The sequence below is a fragment of the Eleutherodactylus coqui genome, unplaced genomic scaffold, assembly GCF_035609145.1.
Source record: "Eleutherodactylus coqui strain aEleCoq1 unplaced genomic scaffold, aEleCoq1.hap1 HAP1_SCAFFOLD_874, whole genome shotgun sequence".
Classification (NCBI taxonomy): domain Eukaryota; kingdom Metazoa; phylum Chordata; class Amphibia; order Anura; family Eleutherodactylidae; genus Eleutherodactylus; species Eleutherodactylus coqui.
This window is the reverse complement of record NW_027102592.1, coordinates 1,709-24,155: the sequence shown is the minus strand read 5'-3', so window position 1 is coordinate 24,155 and position 22,447 is coordinate 1,709. Positions and strand designations below refer to the sequence as shown.

General features: G+C 48.0%; 8 non-coding genes across 8 annotated transcripts; all 8 read left to right on the top strand.

Moving 5' to 3' along the window:
• Positions 1-1,365: 1,365 nt before the first annotated feature.
• Positions 1,366-1,556, top strand: LOC136605362 (U2 spliceosomal RNA). Its single transcript, XR_010789953.1, has one exon. It is a non-coding gene; the product is annotated as a U2 spliceosomal RNA (small nuclear RNA).
• Positions 1,557-4,163: 2,607 nt separating this feature from the next.
• Positions 4,164-4,354, top strand: LOC136605363 (U2 spliceosomal RNA). The gene has a single exon (XR_010789954.1). It is a non-coding gene; the product is annotated as a U2 spliceosomal RNA (small nuclear RNA).
• Positions 4,355-6,969: 2,615 nt separating this feature from the next.
• Positions 6,970-7,160, top strand: LOC136605361 (U2 spliceosomal RNA). The gene has a single exon (XR_010789952.1). It is a non-coding gene; the product is annotated as a U2 spliceosomal RNA (small nuclear RNA).
• Positions 7,161-9,798: 2,638 nt separating this feature from the next.
• LOC136605360 (U2 spliceosomal RNA) lies at positions 9,799-9,989 on the top strand. Its single transcript, XR_010789951.1, has one exon. It is a non-coding gene; the product is annotated as a U2 spliceosomal RNA (small nuclear RNA).
• Positions 9,990-12,611: 2,622 nt separating this feature from the next.
• Positions 12,612-12,802, top strand: LOC136605367 (U2 spliceosomal RNA). The gene has a single exon (XR_010789958.1). It is a non-coding gene; the product is annotated as a U2 spliceosomal RNA (small nuclear RNA).
• Positions 12,803-15,432: 2,630 nt separating this feature from the next.
• On the top strand, positions 15,433-15,623 carry LOC136605366 (U2 spliceosomal RNA). The gene has a single exon (XR_010789957.1). It is a non-coding gene; the product is annotated as a U2 spliceosomal RNA (small nuclear RNA).
• A 2,619-nt stretch (positions 15,624-18,242) lies between these two features.
• Positions 18,243-18,433, top strand: LOC136605365 (U2 spliceosomal RNA). The gene has a single exon (XR_010789956.1). It is a non-coding gene; the product is annotated as a U2 spliceosomal RNA (small nuclear RNA).
• Positions 18,434-21,049: 2,616 nt separating this feature from the next.
• LOC136605364 (U2 spliceosomal RNA) lies at positions 21,050-21,240 on the top strand. Its single transcript, XR_010789955.1, has one exon. It is a non-coding gene; the product is annotated as a U2 spliceosomal RNA (small nuclear RNA).
• Positions 21,241-22,447: the final 1,207 nt, after the last annotated feature.

The window sequence follows — 22,447 nt, the reverse complement described above, 5'->3', positions numbered from 1 at the left end:
TGGATAGATGCCCGGAGCTCACCCCTATTTACCAAGTGGTTACAGACAGGGACATGTGAGTAACACGTTTAAACCACAATCGTAAAGAGAAACAACAATTCCGGAGCCCGCCCCCCCCCCCCTTTTTGTTTTATTTTTTCTTTCTCCCGTGTCATAGATACCTACCCCCCCCTTACCCTCCCCTCATTCCCCTGTTTGTAGACCTTATAAAATATCACAGACAAACATGATATAGTTCAACTCGAAATTGATTTATTAAGTTTCATTGTCAAAGTTAATTTTACATTGCTTTGAGATAAGGCAAAAGTTTCCCCCCCTCCATGAAACCAATAAAACCTATATTGAATAAAATAAAAATGATGCAGTTACCGGTAGTTCTGCAGCTTCTTGGTGGAAATAAAGACCATCTCCCGTCTCCCAGCTGCAGCAGAGACTGACTGAAATGGCTGCCAAGCCCGGTATTAATGCTTCTAAATTGATGACATCACAAAGGAGTGACATCGTCAGCCTTCCAAACACCTGGCTCAATTGCATACAGTATGTATGTATGTATGCATGTATGTGAGTGAGTCTATCTATCTATCTATCTATCTATCTATCTATCTATCTATCTTTATTAATTATGTAGAATATAGATATGGATTATTTCTAAATTACAGATTTTGTAGATATAGATTAAAGATAGATTTAAGATTGTGTGTGTGTGTGTGTGTGTGTGTGTGTGTGTGTGTGTGTGTGTGTGTGTGTGTGTGTGTGTATATATAATGTATATATGTAAAAAAAAATATAAAATCTGTAGTTATGTATGTATGTATGTATGGCGGGCGGGCAAAAAAGGCCTGCTGTATGTTTTTAAGTTCTTCGGATGACCATGCCGCTCTAATATTCTCCTTACTAGGGTCTACTAATGCTGGCCCAGGGGAAGGCAATAAAGCCCTATGGGGCCGAAGCCAATTTCCCTTATTTTAGGTTAAAAGTTTCCATCCGTCCCCACTGGAAATGCGGCCGGCCGAAGAGATCCCTCCAACCGACCGACCGACGCACCTTCAGAGACAAACTAGTGCTTGCTTCTAGTGTCATCGCCGGCTTAACCATCCTTTGTAGGGAGCTGACGAGTCCTGCAGTAGCAGCAGCAGCAGGCTCTGCAAGCCTAGGATGCGTGAGCACGGTGCAAGAGGAAGGACTGAGGGTGTGAGGCTGGGCGCGGTTGAGAAGGCGTGGGGCGGGGCTATGGAAAGTTTTAATAGCTCTCCCAGCTGCCTGGGTGCATTGTGGGTGCGCCCAGAGTGCTGGCTGAGCGTGTTGCCTCAAGCCTTGGAAGTGGAGTTGGGCGGGCCGGGCTACAGGTGAAACCCATTTCGGGTTATCGCTTCTCGGCCTTTTGGCTAAGATCAAGTGTAGTATCTGTTCTTATCAGTTTAATATCTGATACGTCCCCTATCTGGGGACCATATATTAAATGGATTTTTAGAACAGGGAGCTGGAAAAAGAGCTTGCTCTGTCCACTCCACGCATTGACCTGGTATTGCAGTACCTCCAGGACCGGTGCACCCCCTTTCCTACAGCAGTTTCCAAAAGCAGAAAAACAAAACCGACGAGCAAGAGGTGCAGCGCAGCTGTGGCGGCGGCTGCTGCTACCACCCAAGCACTTTGATTGACACTCAGCCCGTCTGCTCGCAACATTGTATCCACTGAGCAGCTGCGTCTGCCAGAGTGTGCACAGCACAGGTACAACTGGAAGCAAAACACACACACACACACACACCAGTTCATATGGCAGCCGCACTCTATAGTTCGTACCTACCGCTGCGCTAATAGCCAAGTTGGAAACATCGGGCAGGCACAGCGTATCCTGGCAGCCTGCGTCTGTATGCTCCACGTATTCGGGTCATGGGTGTATGTGCAGGGGGCCCGGAGCCCTAGGGGGCCCATAAAGTCTCTCTTCCCCACATTGTAAACCAATGCTATCAATGACGCTTTATAGTTTGGGGGCCCAGTTCCAGACTTTGTACTGGGGCCCCGCAGCTTCAAGTTACACCTCCGGATCAGGATAATGCTAGGCCATTCCAACCAGCCTGTGTGTGTGACCTGCAGTCGCTGGTAGTCGAAAAGCGGCCGGCCCCGGATGCGCGCTTTCAGAGTGGACAGACAGCAGCGGACCCCCAATCACACAGGCCCAAGGCTTGCTATGTAGCACGGAATACCTCATTGGACTGCAGCACTCCACGCGGGCTGAGATACACGCTCCACGTGGGATGGGCAGTATTCGTCCATGAAGATCCAGCCAACGTTTAGAGATGGAGCAACACTCGGGGAGCAAAGAACTCCAACGAACGGACGCCTACTTTACAAGGATGTATTGCTTTATTCAATGCATGGACACAGAAACAGTTCAACCGCTCGATTACAGACCGCAGTCAATACAGTAAAGAAAGAAATGTGTCTGTTTAATGTAAACTTGCATGGAGCTCGTTTGTCAGCCACTGACTGACTGAATGCTGAAACGTGGTCTGACGTTACATGCACCACCAGGGATAAGGCCTTGCCTATAAGCATTCCCCAGCTGGCAAAAACCGAACCTCCCTGCCTATTCCTCACCATGGAAGAACGGAACCTACCTTTTTTTTAAAAAAAGAAAGCCACAGCAGCAGCCAACTCGATTTTGGTAGGCCGCTGTCTCCCCCTTGTGTGCTGCATAAAAAATGCACTCCACTAAAAATAGCAATGATCCACGAAATAGAGCGTATGGAGAGAATGAGGCTTCCAGATGAGCCGTCAGGCTATGATAAATTGTATCACACCTGGGCGATATGGATAGATGCCCGGAGCTCACCCCTATTTACCAAGTGGTTACAGACAGGGACATGTGAGTAACACGTTTAAACCACAATCGTAAAGAGAAACAACAATTCCGGAGCCCGCCCCCCCCCCCCTTTTTGTTTTATTTTTTCTTTCTCCCGTGTCATAGATACCTACCCCCCCCTTACCCTCCCCTCATTCCCCTGTTTGTAGACCTTATAAAATATCACAGACAAACATGATATAGTTCAACTCGAAATTGATTTATTAAGTTTCATTGTCAAAGTTAATTTTACATTGCTTTGAGATAAGGCAAAAGTTTCCCCCCCTCCATGAAACCAATAAAACCTATATTGAATAAAATAAAAATGATGCAGTTACCGGTAGTTCTGCAGCTTCTTGGTGGAAATAAAGACCATCTCCCGTCTCCCAGCTGCAGCAGAGACTGACTGAAATGGCTGCCAAGCCCGGTATTAATGCTTCTAAATTGATGACATCACAAAGGAGTGACATCGTCAGCCTTCCAAACACCTGGCTCAATTGCATACAGTATGTATGTATGTATGCATGTATGTGAGTGAGTCTATCTATCTATCTATCTATCTATCTATCTATCTATCTTATTAATTATGTAGAATATAGATATGGATTATTTCTAAATTACAGATTTTGTAGATATAGATTAAAGATAGATTTAAGATTGTGTGTGTGTGTGTGTGTGTGTGTGTGTGTGTGTGTGTGTGTGTGTGTGTGTGTATATATAATGTATATATGTAAAAAAAAATATAAAATCTGTAGTTATGTATGTATGTATGTATGGCGGGCGGGCAAAAAAGGCCTGCTGTATGTTTTTAAGTTCTTCGGATGACCATGCCGCTCTAATATTCTCCTTACTAGGGTCTACTAATGCTGGCCCAGGGGAAGGCAATAAAGCCCTATGGGGCCGAAGCCAATTTCCCTTATTTTAGGTTAAAAGTTTCCATCCGTCCCCACTGGAAATGCGGCCGGCCGAAGAGATCCCTCCAACCGACCGACCGACGCACCTTCAGAGACAAACTAGTGCTTGCTTCTAGTGTCATCGCCGGCTTAACCATCCTTTGTAGGGAGCTGACGAGTCCTGCAGTAGCAGCAGCAGCAGGCTCTGCAAGCCTAGGATGCGTGAGCACGGTGCAAGAGGAAGGACTGAGGGTGTGAGGCTGGGCGCGGTTGAGAAGGCGTGGGGCGGGGCTATGGAAAGTTTTAATAGCTCTCCCAGCTGCCTGGGTGCATTGTGGGTGCGCCCAGAGTGCTGGCTGAGCGTGTTGCCTCAAGCCTTGGAAGTGGAGTTGGGCGGGCCGGGCTACAGGTGAAACCCATTTCGGGTTATCGCTTCTCGGCCTTTTGGCTAAGATCAAGTGTAGTATCTGTTCTTATCAGTTTAATATCTGATACGTCTCCTATCTGGGGACCATATATTAAATGGATTTTTAGAACAGGGAGCTGGAAAAAGAGCTTGCTCTGTCCACTCCACGCATTGACCTGGTATTGCAGTACCTCCAGGACCGGTGCACCCCCTTTCCTACAGCAGTTTCCAAAAGCAGAAAAACAAAACCGACGAGCAAGAGGTGCAGCGCAGCTGTGGCGGCGGCTGCTGCTACCACCCAAGCACTTTGATTGACACTCAGCCCGTCTGCTCGCAACATTGTATCCACTGAGCAGCTGCGTCTGCCAGAGTGTGCACAGCACAGGTACAACTGGAAGCAAAACACACACACACACACACACCAGTTCATATGGCAGCCGCACTCTATAGTTCGTACCTACCGCTGCGCTAATAGCCAAGTTGGAAACATCGGGCAGGCACAGCGTATCCTGGCAGCCTGCGTCTGTATGCTCCACGTATTCGGGTCATGGGTGTATGTGCAGGGGGCCCGGAGCCCTAGGGGGCCCATAAAGTCTCTCTTCCCCACATTGTAAACCAATGCTATCAATGACGCTTTATAGTTTGGGGGCCCAGTTCCAGACTTTGTACTGGGGCCCCGCAGCTTCAAGTTACACCTCCGGATCAGGATAATGCTAGGCCATTCCAACCAGCCTGTGTGTGTGACCTGCAGTCGCTGGTAGTCGAAAAGCGGCCGGCCCCGGATGCGCGCTTCAGAGTGGACAGACAGCAGCGGACCCCCAATCACACAGGCCCAAGGCTTGCTATGTAGCACGGAATACCTCATTGGACTGCAGCACTCCACGCGGGCTGAGATACACGCTCCACGTGGGATGGGCAGTATTCGTCCATGAAGATCCAGGCCAACGTTTAGAGATGGAGCAACACTCGGGGAGCAAAGAACTCCAACGAACGGACGCCTACTTTACAAGGATGTATTGCTTTATTCAATGCATGGACACAGAAACAGTTCAACCGCTCGATTACAGACCGCAGTCAATACAGTAAAGAAAGAAATGTGTCTGTTTAATGTAAACTTGCATGGAGCTCGTTTGTCAGCCACTGACTGACTGAATGCTGAAACGTGGTCTGACGTTACATGCACCACCAGGGATAAGGCCTTGCCTATAAGCATTCCCCAGCTGGCAAAAACCGAACCTCCCTGCCTATTCCTCACCATGGAAGAACGGAACCTACCTTTTTTTTAAAAAAAGAAAGCCACAGCAGCAGCCAACTCGATTTTGGTAGGCCGCTGTCTCCCCCTTGTGTGCTGCATAAAAAATGCACTCCACTAAAAATAGCAATGATCCACGAAATAGAGCGTATGGAGAGAATGAGGCTTCCAGATGAGCCGTCAGGCTATGATAAATTGTATCACACCTGGGCGATATGGATAGATGCCCGGAGCTCACCCCTATTTACCAAGTGGTTACAGACAGGGACATGTGAGTAACACGTTTAAACCACAATCGTAAAGAGAAACAACAATTCCGGAGCCCGCCCCCCCCCCCCCTTTTTGTTTTATTTTTTCTTTCTCCCGTGTCATAGATACCTACCCCCCCCTTACCCTCCCCTCATTCCCCTGTTTGTAGACCTTATAAAATATCACAGACAAACATGATATAGTTCAACTCGAAATTGATTTATTAAGTTTCATTGTCAAAGTTAATTTTACATTGCTTTGAGATAAGGCAAAAGTTTCCCCCCCTCCATGAAACCAATAAAACCTATATTGAATAAAATAAAAATGATGCAGTTACCGGTAGTTCTGCAGCTTCTTGGTGGAAATAAAGACCATCTCCCGTCTCCCAGCTGCAGCAGAGACTGACTGAAATGGCTGCCAAGCCCGGTATTAATGCTTCTAAATTGATGACATCACAAAGGAGTGACATCGTCAGCCTTCCAAACACCTGGCTCAATTGCATACAGTATGTATGTATGTATGCATGTATGTGAGTGAGTCTATCTATCTATCTATCTATCTATCTATCTATCTATCTTTATTAATTATGTAGAATATAGATATGGATTATTTCTAAATTACAGATTTTGTAGATATAGATTAAAGATAGATTTAAGATTGTGTGTGTGTGTGTGTGTGTGTGTGTGTGTGTGTGTGTGTGTGTGTGTGTGTGTGTGTGTATATATAATGTATATATGTAAAAAAAAATATAAAATCTGTAGTTATGTATGTATGTATGTATGGCGGGCGGGCAAAAAAGGCCTGCTGTATGTTTTTAAGTTCTTCGGATGACCATGCCGCTCTAATATTCTCCTTACTAGGGTCTACTAATGCTGGCCCAGGGGAAGGCAATAAAGCCCTATGGGGCCGAAGCCAATTTCCCTTATTTTAGGTTAAAAGTTTCCATCCGTCCCCACTGGAAATGCGGCCGGCCGAAGAGATCCCTCCAACCGACCGACCGACGCACCTTCAGAGACAAACTAGTGCTTGCTTCTAGTGTCATCGCCGGCTTAACCATCCTTTGTAGGGAGCTGACGAGTCCTGCAGTAGCAGCAGCAGCAGGCTCTGCAAGCCTAGGATGCGTGAGCACGGTGCAAGAGGAAGGACTGAGGGTGTGAGGCTGGGCGCGGTTGAGAAGGCGTGGGGCGGGGCTATGGAAAGTTTTAATAGCTCTCCCAGCTGCCTGGGTGCATTGTGGGTGCGCCCAGAGTGCTGGCTGAGCGTGTTGCCTCAAGCCTTGGAAGTGGAGTTGGGCGGGCCGGGCTACAGGTGAAACCCATTTCGGGTTATCGCTTCTCGGCCTTTTGGCTAAGATCAAGTGTAGTATCTGTTCTTATCAGTTTAATATCTGATACGTCCCCTATCTGGGGACCATATATTAAATGGATTTTTAGAACAGGGAGCTGGAAAAAGAGCTTGCTCTGTCCACTCCACGCATTGACCTGGTATTGCAGTACCTCCAGGACCGGTGCACCCCCTTTCCTACAGCAGTTTCCAAAAGCAGAAAAACAAAACCGACGAGCAAGAGGTGCAGCGCAGCTGTGGCGGCGGCTGCTGCTACCACCCAAGCACTTTGATTGACACTCAGCCCGTCTGCTCGCAACATTGTATCCACTGAGCAGCTGCGTCTGCCAGAGTGTGCACAGCACAGGTACAACTGGAAGCAAAACACACACACACACACACACCAGTTCATATGGCAGCCGCACTCTATAGTTCGTACCTACCGCTGCGCTAATAGCCAAGTTGGAAACATCGGGCAGGCACAGCGTATCCTGGCAGCCTGCGTCTGTATGCTCCACGTATTCGGGTCATGGGTGTATGTGCAGGGGGCCCGGAGCCCTAGGGGGCCCATAAAGTCTCTCTTCCCCACATTGTAAACCAATGCTATCAATGACGCTTTATAGTTTGGGGGCCCAGTTCCAGACTTTGTACTGGGGCCCCGCAGCTTCAAGTTACACCTCCGGATCAGGATAATGCTAGGCCATTCCAACCAGCCTGTGTGTGTGACCTGCAGTCGCTGGTAGTCGAAAAGCGGCCGGCCCCGGATGCGCGCTTCAGAGTGGACAGACAGCAGCGGACCCCCAATCACACAGGCCCAAGGCTTGCTATGTAGCACGGAATACCTCATTGGACTGCAGCACTCCACGCGGGCTGAGATACACGCTCCACGTGGGATGGGCAGTATTCGTCCATGAAGATCCAGGCCAACGTTTAGAGATGGAGCAACACTCGGGGAGCAAAGAACTCCAACGAACGGACGCCTACTTTACAAGGATGTATTGCTTTATTCAATGCATGGACACAGAAACAGTTCAACCGCTCGATTACAGACCGCAGTCAATACAGTAAAGAAAGAAATGTGTCTGTTTAATGTAAACTTGCATGGAGCTCGTTTGTCAGCCACTGACTGACTGAATGCTGAAACGTGGTCTGACGTTACATGCACCACCAGGGATAAGGCCTTGCCTATAAGCATTCCCCAGCTGGCAAAAACCGAACCTCCCTGCCTATTCCTCACCATGGAAGAACGGAACCTACCTTTTTTTTAAAAAAAGAAAGCCACAGCAGCAGCCAACTCGATTTTGGTAGGCCGCTGTCTCCCCCTTGTGTGCTGCATAAAAAATGCACTCCACTAAAAATAGCAATGATCCACGAAATAGAGCGTATGGAGAGAATGAGGCTTCCAGATGAGCCGTCAGGCTATGATAAATTGTATCACACCTGGGCGATATGGATAGATGCCCGGAGCTCACCCCTATTTACCAAGTGGTTACAGACAGGGACATGTGAGTAACACGTTTAAACCACAATCGTAAAGAGAAACAACAATTCCGGAGCCCGCCCCCCCCCCCCTTTTTGTTTTATTTTTTCTTTCTCCCGTGTCATAGATACCTACCCCCCCCTTACCCTCCCCTCATTCCCCTGTTTGTAGACCTTATAAAATATCACAGACAAACATGATATAGTTCAACTCGAAATTGATTTATTAAGTTTCATTGTCAAAGTTAATTTTACATTGCTTTGAGATAAGGCAAAAGTTTCCCCCCCTCCATGAAACCAATAAAACCTATATTGAATAAAATAAAAATGATGCAGTTACCGGTAGTTCTGCAGCTTCTTGGTGGAAATAAAGACCATCTCCCGTCTCCCAGCTGCAGCAGAGACTGACTGAAATGGCTGCCAAGCCCGGTATTAATGCTTCTAAATTGATGACATCACAAAGGAGTGACATCGTCAGCCTTCCAAACACCTGGCTCAATTGCATACAGTATGTATGTATGTATGCATGTATGTGAGTGAGTCTATCTATCTATCTATCTATCTATCTATCTATCTATCTATCTATCTATCTTTATTAATTATGTAGAATATAGATATGGATTATTTCTAAATTACAGATTTTGTAGATATAGATTAAAGATAGATTTAAGATTGTGTGTGTGTGTGTGTGTGTGTGTGTGTGTGTGTGTGTGTGTGTGTGTGTGTGTGTGTGTGTGTGTGTGTGTATATATAATGTATATATGTAAAAAAAAATATAAAATCTGTAGTTATGTATGTATGTATGTATGGCGGGCGGGCAAAAAAGGCCTGCTGTATGTTTTTAAGTTCTTCGGATGACCATGCCGCTCTAATATTCTCCTTACTAGGGTCTACTAATGCTGGCCCAGGGGAAGGCAATAAAGCCCTATGGGGCCGAAGCCAATTTCCCTTATTTTAGGTTAAAAGTTTCCATCCGTCCCCACTGGAAATGCGGCCGGCCGAAGAGATCCCTCCAACCGACCGACCGACGCACCTTCAGAGACAAACTAGTGCTTGCTTCTAGTGTCATCGCCGGCTTAACCATCCTTTGTAGGGAGCTGACGAGTCCTGCAGTAGCAGCAGCAGCAGGCTCTGCAAGCCTAGGATGCGTGAGCACGGTGCAAGAGGAAGGACTGAGGGTGTGAGGCTGGGCGCGGTTGAGAAGGCGTGGGGCGGGGCTATGGAAAGTTTTAATAGCTCTCCCAGCTGCCTGGGTGCATTGTGGGTGCGCCCAGAGTGCTGGCTGAGCGTGTTGCCTCAAGCCTTGGAAGTGGAGTTGGGCGGGCCGGGCTACAGGTGAAACCCATTTCGGGTTATCGCTTCTCGGCCTTTTGGCTAAGATCAAGTGTAGTATCTGTTCTTATCAGTTTAATATCTGATACGTCCCCTATCTGGGGACCATATATTAAATGGATTTTTAGAACAGGGAGCTGGAAAAAGAGCTTGCTCTGTCCACTCCACGCATTGACCTGGTATTGCAGTACCTCCAGGACCGGTGCACCCCCTTTCCTACAGCAGTTTCCAAAAGCAGAAAAACAAAACCGACGAGCAAGAGGTGCAGCGCAGCTGTGGCGGCGGCTGCTGCTACCACCCAAGCACTTTGATTGACACTCAGCCCGTCTGCTCGCAACATTGTATCCACTGAGCAGCTGCGTCTGCCAGAGTGTGCACAGCACAGGTACAACTGGAAGCAAAACACACACACACACACACACCAGTTCATATGGCAGCCGCACTCTATAGTTCGTACCTACCGCTGCGCTAATAGCCAAGTTGGAAACATCGGGCAGGCACAGCGTATCCTGGCAGCCTGCGTCTGTATGCTCCACGTATTCGGGTCATGGGTGTATGTGCAGGGGGCCCGGAGCCCTAGGGGGCCCATAAAGTCTCTCTTCCCCACATTGTAAACCAATGCTATCAATGACGCTTTATAGTTTGGGGGCCCAGTTCCAGACTTTGTACTGGGGCCCCGCAGCTTCAAGTTACACCTCCGGATCAGGATAATGCTAGGCCATTCCAACCAGCCTGTGTGTGTGACCTGCAGTCGCTGGTAGTCGAAAAGCGGCCGGCCCCGGATGCGCGCTTCAGAGTGGACAGACAGCAGCGGACCCCCAATCACACAGGCCCAAGGCTTGCTATGTAGCACGGAATACCTCATTGGACTGCAGCACTCCACGCGGGCTGAGATACACGCTCCACGTGGGATGGGCAGTATTCGTCCATGAAGATCCAGGCCAACGTTTAGAGATGGAGCAACACTCGGGGAGCAAAGAACTCCAACGAACGGACGCCTACTTTACAAGGATGTATTGCTTTATTCAATGCATGGACACAGAAACAGTTCAACCGCTCGATTACAGACCGCAGTCAATACAGTAAAGAAAGAAATGTGTCTGTTTAATGTAAACTTGCATGGAGCTCGTTTGTCAGCCACTGACTGACTGAATGCTGAAACGTGGTCTGACGTTACATGCACCACCAGGGATAAGGCCTTGCCTATAAGCATTCCCCAGCTGGCAAAAACCGAACCTCCCTGCCTATTCCTCACCATGGAAGAACGGAACCTACCTTTTTTTTAAAAAAAGAAAGCCACAGCAGCAGCCAACTCGATTTTGGTAGGCCGCTGTCTCCCCCTTGTGTGCTGCATAAAAAATGCACTCCACTAAAAATAGCAATGATCCACGAAATAGAGCGTATGGAGAGAATGAGGCTTCCAGATGAGCCGTCAGGCTATGATAAATTGTATCACACCTGGGCGATATGGATAGATGCCCGGAGCTCACCCCTATTTACCAAGTGGTTACAGACAGGGACATGTGAGTAACACGTTTAAACCACAATCGTAAAGAGAAACAACAATTCCGGAGCCCGCCCCCCCCCCCCTTTTTGTTTTATTTTTTCTTTCTCCCGTGTCATAGATACCTACCCCCCCCTTACCCTCCCCTCATTCCCCTGTTTGTAGACCTTATAAAATATCACAGACAAACATGATATAGTTCAACTCGAAATTGATTTATTAAGTTTCATTGTCAAAGTTAATTTTACATTGCTTTGAGATAAGGCAAAAGTTTCCCCCCCTCCATGAAACCAATAAAACCTATATTGAATAAAATAAAAATGATGCAGTTACCGGTAGTTCTGCAGCTTCTTGGTGGAAATAAAGACCATCTCCCGTCTCCCAGCTGCAGCAGAGACTGACTGAAATGGCTGCCAAGCCCGGTATTAATGCTTCTAAATTGATGACATCACAAAGGAGTGACATCGTCAGCCTTCCAAACACCTGGCTCAATTGCATACAGTATGTATGTATGTATGCATGTATGTGAGTGAGTCTATCTATCTATCTATCTATCTATCTATCTATCTATCTTTATTAATTATGTAGAATATAGATATGGATTATTTCTAAATTACAGATTTTGTAGATATAGATTAAAGATAGATTTAAGATTGTGTGTGTGTGTGTGTGTGTGTGTGTGTGTGTGTGTGTGTGTGTGTGTGTGTGTGTGTGTGTGTGTGTATATATAATGTATATATGTAAAAAAAAATATAAAATCTGTAGTTATGTATGTATGTATGTATGGCGGGCGGGCAAAAAAGGCCTGCTGTATGTTTTTAAGTTCTTCGGATGACCATGCCGCTCTAATATTCTCCTTACTAGGGTCTACTAATGCTGGCCCAGGGGAAGGCAATAAAGCCCTATGGGGCCGAAGCCAATTTCCCTTATTTTAGGTTAAAAGTTTCCATCCGTCCCCACTGGAAATGCGGCCGGCCGAAGAGATCCCTCCAACCGACCGACCGACGCACCTTCAGAGACAAACTAGTGCTTGCTTCTAGTGTCATCGCCGGCTTAACCATCCTTTGTAGGGAGCTGACGAGTCCTGCAGTAGCAGCAGCAGCAGGCTCTGCAAGCCTAGGATGCGTGAGCACGGTGCAAGAGGAAGGACTGAGGGTGTGAGGCTGGGCGCGGTTGAGAAGGCGTGGGGCGGGGCTATGGAAAGTTTTAATAGCTCTCCCAGCTGCCTGGGTGCATTGTGGGTGCGCCCAGAGTGCTGGCTGAGCGTGTTGCCTCAAGCCTTGGAAGTGGAGTTGGGCGGGCCGGGCTACAGGTGAAACCCATTTCGGGTTATCGCTTCTCGGCCTTTTGGCTAAGATCAAGTGTAGTATCTGTTCTTATCAGTTTAATATCTGATACGTCCCCTATCTGGGGACCATATATTAAATGGATTTTTAGAACAGGGAGCTGGAAAAAGAGCTTGCTCTGTCCACTCCACGCATTGACCTGGTATTGCAGTACCTCCAGGACCGGTGCACCCCCTTTCCTACAGCAGTTTCCAAAAGCAGAAAAACAAAACCGACGAGCAAGAGGTGCAGCGCAGCTGTGGCGGCGGCTGCTGCTACCACCCAAGCACTTTGATTGACACTCAGCCCGTCTGCTCGCAACATTGTATCCACTGAGCAGCTGCGTCTGCCAGAGTGTGCACAGCACAGGTACAACTGGAAGCAAAACACACACACACACACACACCAGTTCATATGGCAGCCGCACTCTATAGTTCGTACCTACCGCTGCGCTAATAGCCAAGTTGGAAACATCGGGCAGGCACAGCGTATCCTGGCAGCCTGCGTCTGTATGCTCCACGTATTCGGGTCATGGGTGTATGTGCAGGGGGCCCGGAGCCCTAGGGGGCCCATAAAGTCTCTCTTCCCCACATTGTAAACCAATGCTATCAATGACGCTTTATAGTTTGGGGGCCCAGTTCCAGACTTTGTACTGGGGCCCCGCAGCTTCAAGTTACACCTCCGGATCAGGATAATGCTAGGCCATTCCAACCAGCCTGTGTGTGTGACCTGCAGTCGCTGGTAGTCGAAAAGCGGCCGGCCCCGGATGCGCGCTTCAGAGTGGACAGACAGCAGCGGACCCCCAATCACACAGGCCCAAGGCTTGCTATGTAGCACGGAATACCTCATTGGACTGCAGCACTCCACGCGGGCTGAGATACACGCTCCACGTGGGATGGGCAGTATTCGTCCATGAAGATCCAGGCCAACGTTTAGAGATGGAGCAACACTCGGGGAGCAAAGAACTCCAACGAACGGACGCCTACTTTACAAGGATGTATTGCTTTATTCAATGCATGGACACAGAAACAGTTCAACCGCTCGATTACAGACCGCAGTCAATACAGTAAAGAAAGAAATGTGTCTGTTTAATGTAAACTTGCATGGAGCTCGTTTGTCAGCCACTGACTGACTGAATGCTGAAACGTGGTCTGACGTTACATGCACCACCAGGGATAAGGCCTTGCCTATAAGCATTCCCCAGCTGGCAAAAACCGAACCTCCCTGCCTATTCCTCACCATGGAAGAACGGAACCTACCTTTTTTTTAAAAAAAGAAAGCCACAGCAGCAGCCAACTCGATTTTGGTAGGCCGCTGTCTCCCCCTTGTGTGCTGCATAAAAAATGCACTCCACTAAAAATAGCAATGATCCACGAAATAGAGCGTATGGAGAGAATGAGGCTTCCAGATGAGCCGTCAGGCTATGATAAATTGTATCACACCTGGGCGATATGGATAGATGCCCGGAGCTCACCCCTATTTACCAAGTGGTTACAGACAGGGACATGTGAGTAACACGTTTAAACCACAATCGTAAAGAGAAACAACAATTCCGGAGCCCGCCCCCCCCCCCCTTTTTGTTTTATTTTTTCTTTCTCCCGTGTCATAGATACCTACCCCCCCCTTACCCTCCCCTCATTCCCCTGTTTGTAGACCTTATAAAATATCACAGACAAACATGATATAGTTCAACTCGAAATTGATTTATTAAGTTTCATTGTCAAAGTTAATTTTACATTGCTTTGAGATAAGGCAAAAGTTTCCCCCCCTCCATGAAACCAATAAAACCTATATTGAATAAAATAAAAATGATGCAGTTACCGGTAGTTCTGCAGCTTCTTGGTGGAAATAAAGACCATCTCCCGTCTCCCAGCTGCAGCAGAGACTGACTGAAATGGCTGCCAAGCCCGGTATTAATGCTTCTAAATTGATGACATCACAAAGGAGTGACATCGTCAGCCTTCCAAACACCTGGCTCAATTGCATACAGTATGTATGTATGTATGCATGTATGTGAGTGAGTCTATCTATCTATCTATCTATCTATCTATCTATCTATCTATCTATCTTTATTAATTATGTAGAATATAGATATGGATTATTTCTAAATTACAGATTTTGTAGATATAGATTAAAGATAGATTTAAGATTGTGTGTGTGTGTGTGTGTGTGTGTGTGTGTGTGTGTGTGTGTGTGTGTGTGTGTGTGTGTGTGTGTGTATATATAATGTATATATGTAAAAAAAAATATAAAATCTGTAGTTATGTATGTATGTATGTATGGCGGGCGGGCAAAAAAGGCCTGCTGTATGTTTTTAAGTTCTTCGGATGACCATGCCGCTCTAATATTCTCCTTACTAGGGTCTACTAATGCTGGCCCAGGGGAAGGCAATAAAGCCCTATGGGGCCGAAGCCAATTTCCCTTATTTTAGGTTAAAAGTTTCCATCCGTCCCCACTGGAAATGCGGCCGGCCGAAGAGATCCCTCCAACCGACCGACCGACGCACCTTCAGAGACAAACTAGTGCTTGCTTCTAGTGTCATCGCCGGCTTAACCATCCTTTGTAGGGAGCTGACGAGTCCTGCAGTAGCAGCAGCAGCAGGCTCTGCAAGCCTAGGATGCGTGAGCACGGTGCAAGAGGAAGGACTGAGGGTGTGAGGCTGGGCGCGGTTGAGAAGGCGTGGGGCGGGGCTATGGAAAGTTTTAATAGCTCTCCCAGCTGCCTGGGTGCATTGTGGGTGCGCCCAGAGTGCTGGCTGAGCGTGTTGCCTCAAGCCTTGGAAGTGGAGTTGGGCGGGCCGGGCTACAGGTGAAACCCATTTCGGGTTATCGCTTCTCGGCCTTTTGGCTAAGATCAAGTGTAGTATCTGTTCTTATCAGTTTAATATCTGATACGTCCCCTATCTGGGGACCATATATTAAATGGATTTTTAGAACAGGGAGCTGGAAAAAGAGCTTGCTCTGTCCACTCCACGCATTGACCTGGTATTGCAGTACCTCCAGGACCGGTGCACCCCCTTTCCTACAGCAGTTTCCAAAAGCAGAAAAACAAAACCGACGAGCAAGAGGTGCAGCGCAGCTGTGGCGGCGGCTGCTGCTACCACCCAAGCACTTTGATTGACACTCAGCCCGTCTGCTCGCAACATTGTATCCACTGAGCAGCTGCGTCTGCCAGAGTGTGCACAGCACAGGTACAACTGGAAGCAAAACACACACACACACACACACCAGTTCATATGGCAGCCGCACTCTATAGTTCGTACCTACCGCTGCGCTAATAGCCAAGTTGGAAACATCGGGCAGGCACAGCGTATCCTGGCAGCCTGCGTCTGTATGCTCCACGTATTCGGGTCATGGGTGTATGTGCAGGGGGCCCGGAGCCCTAGGGGGCCCATAAAGTCTCTCTTCCCCACATTGTAAACCAATGCTATCAATGACGCTTTATAGTTTGGGGGCCCAGTTCCAGACTTTGTACTGGGGCCCCGCAGCTTCAAGTTACACCTCCGGATCAGGATAATGCTAGGCCATTCCAACCAGCCTGTGTGTGTGACCTGCAGTCGCTGGTAGTCGAAAAGCGGCCGGCCCCGGATGCGCGCTTCAGAGTGGACAGACAGCAGCGGACCCCCAATCACACAGGCCCAAGGCTTGCTATGTAGCACGGAATACCTCATTGGACTGCAGCACTCCACGCGGGCTGAGATACACGCTCCACGTGGGATGGGCAGTATTCGTCCATGAAGATCCAGGCCAACGTTTAGAGATGGAGCAACACTCGGGGAGCAAAGAACTCCAACGAACGGACGCCTACTTTACAAGGATGTATTGCTTTATTCAATGCATGGACACAGAAACAGTTCAACCGCTCGATTACAGACCGCAGTCAATACAGTAAAGAAAGAAATGTGTCTGTTTAATGTAAACTTGCATGGAGCTCGTTTGTCAGCCACTGACTGACTGAATGCTGAAACGTGGTCTGACGTTACATGCACCACCAGGGATAAGGCCTTGCCTATAAGCATTCCCCAGCTGGCAAAAACCGAACCTCCCTGCCTATTCCTCACCATGGAAGAACGGAACCTACCTTTTTTTTAAAAAAGAAAGCCACAGCAGCAGCCAACTCGATTTTGGTAGGCCGCTGTCTCCCCCTTGTGTGCTGCATAAAAAATGCACTCCACTAAAAATAGCAATGATCCACGAAATAGAGCGTATGGAGAGAATGAGGCTTCCAGATGAGCCGTCAGGCTATGATAAATTGTATCACACCTGGGCGATATGGATAGATGCCCGGAGCTCACCCCTATTTACCAAGTGGTTACAGACAGGGACATGTGAGTAACACGTTTAAACCACAATCGTAAAGAGAAACAACAATTCCGGAGCCCGCCCCCCCCCCCCTTTTTGTTTTATTTTTTCTTTCTCCCGTGTCATAGATACCTACCCCCCCCTTACCCTCCCCTCATTCCCCTGTTTGTAGACCTTATAAAATATCACAGACAAACATGATATAGTTCAACTCGAAATTGATTTATTAAGTTTCATTGTCAAAGTTAATTTTACATTGCTTTGAGATAAGGCAAAAGTTTCCCCCCCTCCATGAAACCAATAAAACCTATATTGAATAAAATAAAAATGATGCAGTTACCGGTAGTTCTGCAGCTTCTTGGTGGAAATAAAGACCATCTCCCGTCTCCCAGCTGCAGCAGAGACTGACTGAAATGGCTGCCAAGCCCGGTATTAATGCTTCTAAATTGATGACATCACAAAGGAGTGACATCGTCAGCCTTCCAAACACCTGGCTCAATTGCATACAGTATGTATGTATGTATGCATGTATGTGAGTGAGTCTATCTATCTATCTATCTATCTATCTATCTATCTATCTATCTTTATTAATTATGTAGAATATAGATATGGATTATTTCTAAATTACAGATTTTGTAGATATAGATTAAAGATAGATTTAAGATTGTGTGTGTGTGTGTGTGTGTGTGTGTGTGTGTGTGTGTGTGTGTGTGTGTGTGTGTGTGTGTATATATAATGTATATATGTAAAAAAAAATATAAAATCTGTAGTTATGTATGTATGTATGTATGGCGGGCGGGCAAAAAAGGCCTGCTGTATGTTTTTAAGTTCTTCGGATGACCATGCCGCTCTAATATTCTCCTTACTAGGGTCTACTAATGCTGGCCCAGGGGAAGGCAATAAAGCCCTATGGGGCCGAAGCCAATTTCCCTTATTTTAGGTTAAAAGTTTCCATCCGTCCCCACTGGAAATGCGGCCGGCCGAAGAGATCCCTCCAACCGACCGACCGACGCACCTTCAGAGACAAACTAGTGCTTGCTTCTAGTGTCATCGCCGGCTTAACCATCCTTTGTAGGGAGCTGACGAGTCCTGCAGTAGCAGCAGCAGCAGGCTCTGCAAGCCTAGGATGCGTGAGCACGGTGCAAGAGGAAGGACTGAGGGTGTGAGGCTGGGCGCGGTTGAGAAGGCGTGGGGCGGGGCTATGGAAAGTTTTAATAGCTCTCCCAGCTGCCTGGGTGCATTGTGGGTGCGCCCAGAGTGCTGGCTGAGCGTGTTGCCTCAAGCCTTGGAAGTGGAGTTGGGCGGGCCGGGCTACAGGTGAAACCCATTTCGGGTTATCGCTTCTCGGCCTTTTGGCTAAGATCAAGTGTAGTATCTGTTCTTATCAGTTTAATATCTGATACGTCCCCTATCTGGGGACCATATATTAAATGGATTTTTAGAACAGGGAGCTGGAAAAAGAGCTTGCTCTGTCCACTCCACGCATTGACCTGGTATTGCAGTACCTCCAGGACCGGTGCACCCCCTTTCCTACAGCAGTTTCCAAAAGCAGAAAAACAAAACCGACGAGCAAGAGGTGCAGCGCAGCTGTGGCGGCGGCTGCTGCTACCACCCAAGCACTTTGATTGACACTCAGCCCGTCTGCTCGCAACATTGTATCCACTGAGCAGCTGCGTCTGCCAGAGTGTGCACAGCACAGGTACAACTGGAAGCAAAACACACACACACACACACACCAGTTCATATGGCAGCCGCACTCTATAGTTCGTACCTACCGCTGCGCTAATAGCCAAGTTGGAAACATCGGGCAGGCACAGCGTATCCTGGCAGCCTGCGTCTGTATGCTCCACGTATTCGGGTCATGGGTGTATGTGCAGGGGGCCCGGAGCCCTAGGGGGCCCATAAAGTCTCTCTTCCCCACATTGTAAACCAATGCTATCAATGACGCTTTATAGTTTGGGGGCCCAGTTCCAGACTTTGTACTGGGGCCCCGCAGCTTCAAGTTACACCTCCGGATCAGGATAATGCTAGGCCATTCCAACCAGCCTGTGTGTGTGACCTGCAGTCGCTGGTAGTCGAAAAGCGGCCGGCCCCGGATGCGCGCTTCAGAGTGGACAGACAGCAGCGGACCCCCAATCACACAGGCCCAAGGCTTGCTATGTAGCACGGAATACCTCATTGGACTGCAGCACTCCACGCGGGCTGAGATACACGCTCCACGTGGGATGGGCAGTATTCGTCCATGAAGATCCAGGCCAACGTTTAGAGATGGAGCAACACTCGGGGAGCAAAGAACTCCAACGAACGGACGCCTACTTTACAAGGATGTATTGCTTTATTCAATGCATGGACACAGAAACAGTTCAACCGCTCGATTACAGACCGCAGTCAATACAGTAAAGAAAGAAATGTGTCTGTTTAATGTAAACTTGCATGGAGCTCGTTTGTCAGCCACTGACTGACTGAATGCTGAAACGTGGTCTGACGTTACATGCACCACCAGGGATAAGGCCTTGCCTATAAGCATTCCCCAGCTGGCAAAAACCGAACCTCCCTGCCTATTCCTCACCATGGAAGAACGGAACCTACCTTTTTTTTAAAAAAAGAAAGCCACAGCAGCAGCCAACTCGATTTTGGTAGGCCGCTGTCTCCCCCTTGTGTGCTGCATAAAAAATGCACTCCACTAAAAATAGCAATGATCCACGAAATAGAGCGTATGGAGAGAATGAGGCTTCCAGATGAGCCGTCAGGCTATGATAAATTGTATCACACCTGGGCGATATGGATAGATGCCCGGAGCTCACCCCTATTTACCAAGTGGTTACAGACAGGGACATGTGAGTAACACGTTTAAACCACAATCGTAAAGAGAAACAACAATTCCGGAGCCCGCCCCCCCCCCCCTTTTTGTTTTATTTTTTCTTTCTCCCGTGTCATAGATACCTACCCCCCCCTTACCCTCCCCTCATTCCCCTGTTTGTAGACCTTATAAAATATCACAGACAAACATGATATAGTTCAACTCGAAATTGATTTATTAAGTTTCATTGTCAAAGTTAATTTTACATTGCTTTGAGATAAGGCAAAAGTTTCCCCCCCTCCATGAAACCAATAAAACCTATATTGAATAAAATAAAAATGATGCAGTTACCGGTAGTTCTGCAGCTTCTTGGTGGAAATAAAGACCATCTCCCGTCTCCCAGCTGCAGCAGAGACTGACTGAAATGGCTGCCAAGCCCGGTATTAATGCTTCTAAATTGATGACATCACAAAGGAGTGACATCGTCAGCCTTCCAAACACCTGGCTCAATTGCATACAGTATGTATGTATGTATGCATGTATGTGAGTGAGTCTATCTATCTATCTATCTATCTATCTATCTATCTATCTTTATTAATTATGTAGAATATAGATATGGATTATTTCTAAATTACAGATTTTGTAGATATAGATTAAAGATAGATTTAAGATTGTGTGTGTGTGTGTGTGTGTGTGTGTGTGTGTGTGTGTGTGTGTGTGTGTGTGTGTGTGTGTATATATAATGTATATATGTAAAAAAAAATATAAAATCTGTAGTTATGTATGTATGTATGTATGGCGGGCGGGCAAAAAAGGCCTGCTGTATGTTTTTAAGTTCTTCGGATGACCATGCCGCTCTAATATTCTCCTTACTAGGGTCTACTAATGCTGGCCCAGGGGAAGGCAATAAAGCCCTATGGGGCCGAAGCCAATTTCCCTTATTTTAGGTTAAAAGTTTCCATCCGTCCCCACTGGAAATGCGGCCGGCCGAAGAGATCCCTCCAACCGACCGACCGACGCACCTTCAGAGACAAACTAGTGCTTGCTTCTAGTGTCATCGCCGGCTTAACCATCCTTTGTAGGGAGCTGACGAGTCCTGCAGTAGCAGCAGCAGCAGGCTCTGCAAGCCTAGGATGCGTGAGCACGGTGCAAGAGGAAGGACTGAGGGTGTGAGGCTGGGCGCGGTTGAGAAGGCGTGGGGCGGGGCTATGGAAAGTTTTAATAGCTCTCCCAGCTGCCTGGGTGCATTGTGGGTGCGCCCAGAGTGCTGGCTGAGCGTGTTGCCTCAAGCCTTGGAAGTGGAGTTGGGCGGGCCGGGCTACAGGTGAAACCCATTTCGGGTTATCGCTTCTCGGCCTTTTGGCTAAGATCAAGTGTAGTATCTGTTCTTATCAGTTTAATATCTGATACGTCCCCTATCTGGGGACCATATATTAAATGGATTTTTAGAACAGGGAGCTGGAAAAAGAGCTTGCTCTGTCCACTCCACGCATTGACCTGGTATTGCAGTACCTCCAGGACCGGTGCACCCCCTTTCCTACAGCAGTTTCCAAAAGCAGAAAAACAAAACCGACGAGCAAGAGGTGCAGCGCAGCTGTGGCGGCGGCTGCTGCTACCACCCAAGCACTTTGATTGACACTCAGCCCGTCTGCTCGCAACATTGTATCCACTGAGCAGCTGCGTCTGCCAGAGTGTGCACAGCACAGGTACAACTGGAAGCAAAACACACACACACACACACACCAGTTCATATGGCAGCCGCACTCTATAGTTCGTACCTACCGCTGCGCTAATAGCCAAGTTGGAAACATCGGGCAGGCACAGCGTATCCTGGCAGCCTGCGTCTGTATGCTCCACGTATTCGGGTCATGGGTGTATGTGCAGGGGGCCCGGAGCCCTAGGGGGCCCATAAAGTCTCTCTTCCCCACATTGTAAACCAATGCTATCAATGACGCTTTATAGTTTGGGGGCCCAGTTCCAGACTTTGTACTGGGGCCCCGCAGCTTCAAGTTACACCTCCGGATCAGGATAATGCTAGGCCATTCCAACCAGCCTGTGTGTGTGACCTGCAGTCGCTGGTAGTCGAAAAGCGGCCGGCCCCGGATGCGCGCTTCAGAGTGGACAGACAGCAGCGGACCCCCAATCACACAGGCCCAAGGCTTGCTATGTAGCACGGAATACCTCATTGGACTGCAGCACTCCACGCGGGCTGAGATACACGCTCCACGTGGGATGGGCAGTATTCGTCCATGAAGATCCAGGCCAACGTTTAGAGATGGAGCAACACTCGGGGAGCAAAGAACTCCAACGAACGGACGCCTACTTTACAAGGATGTATTGCTTTATTCAATGCATGGACACAGAAACAGTTCAACCGCTCGATTACAGACCGCAGTCAATACAGTAAAGAAAGAAATGTGTCTGTTTAATGTAAACTTGCATGGAGCTCGTTTGTCAGCCACTGACTGACTGAATGCTGAAACGTGGTCTGACGTTACATGCACCACCAGGGATAAGGCCTTGCCTATAAGCATTCCCCAGCTGGCAAAAACCGAACCTCCCTGCCTATTCCTCACCATGGAAGAACGGAACCTACCTTTTTTTAAAAAAAGAAAGCCACAGCAGCAGCCAACTCGATTTTGGTAGGCCGCTGTCTCCCCCTTGTGTGCTGCATAAAAAATGCACTCCACTAAAAATAGCAATGATCCACGAAATAGAGCGTATGGAGAGAATGAGGCTTC